The sequence below is a fragment of the Prinia subflava genome, chromosome 3, assembly GCF_021018805.1.
Source record: "Prinia subflava isolate CZ2003 ecotype Zambia chromosome 3, Cam_Psub_1.2, whole genome shotgun sequence".
Taxonomy (NCBI): Eukaryota; Metazoa; Chordata; class Aves; order Passeriformes; family Cisticolidae; genus Prinia; species Prinia subflava.
Genome location: NC_086249.1, coordinates 91,592,302 through 91,596,677, shown reverse-complemented (window position 1 = coordinate 91,596,677; position 4,376 = coordinate 91,592,302).

The window sequence follows — 4,376 nt, the reverse complement described above, 5'->3', positions numbered from 1 at the left end:
TCACTCGTTCCCACTTGGGGTCTGAGTCACTTAAAACATTTTCGACTAAATTATGACATAGTCATATTAAACATACTAAGTCATATTAAGTTTTGTTTTAAAATACCTCCAGGGATGATCTTCCTGGGCAGCCCATTCCAATGTCCCAAATACAGTGACAGTGTAAGAACATTGGATGTGGGCGGTTATGGGACCTGATCTACTCATGGCTTGGGGCAGCAAAGTGGCCTGCGACAGCTGGCAGGATCAAAGAAAATACAGTTCAGCAGCTCTATGCAAGGCAAAAGAAGGGCAATCACTGCAGGTTCAACCAAGAGCTTTTAAAGACAGTGAAGGAAACATGTGGAAAGTTCTGTTTAGGAAATGAATAAAAATCAGGGAAAGGGGTGTATGACTCTGGGGTGTCCCAGAGCATGCAGCAACCTTGAGGAGCGACACTTCCCCCCCGGAGCGCTGATCTCTCAGCTGTTGCTTCCCAGGGCACAGAGAAGACAGAGAGGCGAGATGGGTCTCTGAGGTGGTTTATTGAGTGTACTGAGACCAGACGCCCCAAGACCCTGAGCAGGGGTCAGGCAGTGGGTTTTATGAGGGGGTGGTGCAAAACAAACAACCCATGAGGGTACATCTAGGGAGGAGTCCAAGGCGGGGTTTACACCTTACAAACTTATCAGGGGGAACAGGGGAGGGGAATGATACACAGGGACAAATAGGACATCGAGTAACTAAAGATTGATAGGGAAGGTTCTAGAGAGAGGGGTAGAAATACAGGGGATTGACATATAACTGAATGAATAGCAATTAGGGTACGGGTCAAAATATAGTACATACTGATACAAATAAAGACAGACACCATTATAGGGAATGGAGGAGGTTAGGTCTTGGGAAGACATACAGCAAACCATAAAGCATAATCATCATTTCAAGCAATCCCCTTGTGATTGCTAACTCACACATAAAACAGAAGGCTAGCCCAGAACCTAAAGCAGAAGCACACTGCAACATCTCCCTCTTTTCTTTTAATAGAAGGAGTGTGCGATGCTTAAAAACAATATCAGTGAGAAAACAATGGAAAAAGTAAGCTTGAAAGAACTAACATTCACAGTACTCAGGAGCTACATGTATTACGGTAAAATTCTTCTGAATCTAATTTAGGAAGCTCAACGGTAAAAGGAAAGTTCTCTATCAACACATCTTAAAGGAGACATCTAAAATAAGTCAGATGAGTTTTACCCTGGAAACATCTGGCTCCTGCATTGTCTGTAAAAAATGCTTTAAACCAGCAAGACCAGAGATGGACATGAACATCTCAGTAAAATTAATTCTGTCCAAACTTTATATTGTGTTGGGACAATGACTCTCTCATGTTGTTTATTAATAGCTCATTAAGTGATGTGTAAAACAGTCTGTGCTGTTTTATACACATAATAATTGTGCATTGACTGAAAAATGTAAGGACTGTTAGCAAAGACAAATATTGAAGTCTATTGTCACCGTACAGACTATCAAGCAATGAAGTTTTCATTCATCCTGGGAGAGTGTTGAAATATGGAAAAAAGTTGCTAAAGTATGAACAAAAATGATGTTGAATTGGGCAGTGATGTGAGAAGGACACAGAGGAAAGAAATTAGTGTATAGACATATTCAGAGGGCAGTACAGGTATAGGACATAAACAAGGCACACTTAGACACTACAGGTGTGGGAGAAAATGCCAAGGAATTCAGCTACGTAAGAGAAACTTAGGAAGTAATAATACAGAAAGAAATGTGTAAAGATAACTATTGGGAAGGAACATGGGACTTCACAGAATAGACAGGCAAGCAAAATTAGTTAATGGAACCAAGTCTGAAAGCAGTCAGGCACATACTTCTTCTTTATGTCTGCATAGCACCAGTCTGATCACTTGTATCAAAGTCTCTTTAACATTCTCTGGGGTGTAAGTCAAGTCCTCATTATGTTCACAGCAACTTTCTTTTTCTGATGACTTTGATGGGTGGCTGTTCTCATTTTCAGCTGATTGAAAAGCTCCTAAAGGCCTCAGTTCCATAGATGATAACTGCTGAGCGCAAGGTGGCAGACACTGGCACGGCTGTCTGACTTTTTCTTCTACAATATATAACCTGACAGAAATTATTTCAAATTGTCTATAACATAAAGAACAGGTATACTTAGAAACAGCACAAGAAAAACGGATATGGAACACAGGAGTTCAGTAATTAAATCAAACCTTATGAAAAGAAAGCATTTAGCCTAAATAATTTTTCTTTGGATCTAAAATAAAATACACACCTTTTTAAAACATCTAATGATTTAAGTTTCCATTGAATTCATTAAATTTATAACAAAAACTCAATGTGACTATTAAATCAGGCTTTATAAAAACGCATCAGGCAAGAAACACTTAAAGCATTTAATAACATTTAACTGATACTGACAAACTTCAAATATTAAATCCCCAAACAAATTTCATCACGGAAGGAACTGACTGTTATAAAATGATACTTAATTAACTAACATAATCCTTATAGATGAACTTGTTCTTTAGCACCAAACCGTGAATACTGTCTTTCTGAAGGGCCCTTGCAAGAAGGCAATAAACAGGGTCTGATGAGTAAATCGGGTGCTAAAAGGATTGAAGGGAGCCAGGGGGACGGTAGCGACCTGCGCTTTCGAGTTTCTGTGGGATACTTCCTTCAATCTATTCAGCACAGCAAAAAAATCAGTATACAAAGGCCTGGCTTGACAAAAAGAACTGGCATTCATAAGGCCTCTATAAATTCATAATAACATGGAAGTCAAAAGGCACACTGGGCAGGGTACAGCTAGGAAATGGATAGGGAACTTATGCAGTTACATGGGGGAATAATCAGAAAACAAAAAATAATTTCTTTCAATAGACTGATCTGAGAATTAAGATAAAAGAAACATACAAATGAATTTTAATGTTGGGTTTATATTTTATAATACTTGCTATAAAACAAACTTACTAAAAGGAAGGAGTGTAATCACTGTAAATTTTTCTCACAAGTTTTCTTTCCTTTGGACTATAAAATCTTAGGGCTTGGAAAGGCTTCTGTAGGGGTTTGGAAGGATGAAAACCTTTTGGGATATTTTCCCAGAAATTAAATGCTAAGGATTGAACGGCAACTAAATGGGGGAACTTTGCTTCGAAAAGGGAAACGAAAACATTTGGATTAGTCGGGGAATGGTCAAAAGAAGTAGAAAGGGAATCAGGGATTGAGTAACTGCAGCAAGTAATTTGGGGTATTGGTAAAGGGGGAAGCCTGGGCGCTGCCATCTTGGGGGGAGACAAGATGGCAACATCTGGGTCTGGGTTTCCAGCTCTGCCTCCTCCCGAGGAGGAGTGATGTCCGTCCTTAGAGGGGGGGCCTGTAGGGCCGGAAGAAGATCTGGGGTTTCCGGTTCGGGATCCTTTCCTAGGGGCTGACCCTCCTCTTCCAACTCCTTAAGGGGAGGGAAGGAAGGGCCTTGGAAAGGAGGCGTGGAACTGGGAATAGATCTGGGGACTGGAAAAGAAGGAGAAGCGCGGGGAAAGGGAGTCCAAGCAGCGTGCACATTGCCATCTTGGAATGGGGGAGCCAGGCACTGGAGAGTCTCGACAGTGGCTGGCAGGGCACTTGGGATGGCTCGTACGGTACCATCACCAGGGGAGGATAGGGAAGACTTTTGGGAGGTCTGAGGGGCTGAAGGCTGGGGGAGCTTCACAGAAGCTGAAAGGGAATTTACAGGAGAGGGGCCCAATGCATCTGAAGATCGAGTGCATGTTGGTAAAGGGCCTCTTTAATTACAACAGAAATAAACTTTAATTAATTTCCCCAAATCTTCTTGTCCTAAAGGTCGCAGAGCTCAAGCATAAAGAAATCTTCAATAGGGTTCAATAGGGTTCCATGGGAAAATTTTGGAAAGCAAAATAACCGTCTTTATTAAATCTTGTTTTCTAAACTCTCTCCCATGACTAATTAAAAGCAACTTAACATAAACATTTCACTGTCTGGCTGACAGTCTCTGCCCAATTTCTTTGTCTTTTCCACTCTGAAAGGTTCATGGACACACCTGAATGTAATAGAACCATGAGGTTTAAGTGGGTCCTCTGAGTCAAGTCCTTGTTTGTGTGCAGCAATCTCTTTCCCTCTGCAACCTGTCCCATTTTTGTCTGCATGTGGGACAGGCTCCCCCTTTAGTTTTTTAGCGAGGGTGTAGGTGTTTGCCCCCTTTCTACCTCCCCTGATTTGAAGTTCGGTTTCCCCTTGCCCCTATGTGGCTAAAACCTCCATGTGTGCTCTTTTTGTCCACAGCAGAAGTGGGACCTGAATAGGGGACTCTAGAAGCAAAAAGGGGAAAGGAAGAGAGAGAGTGT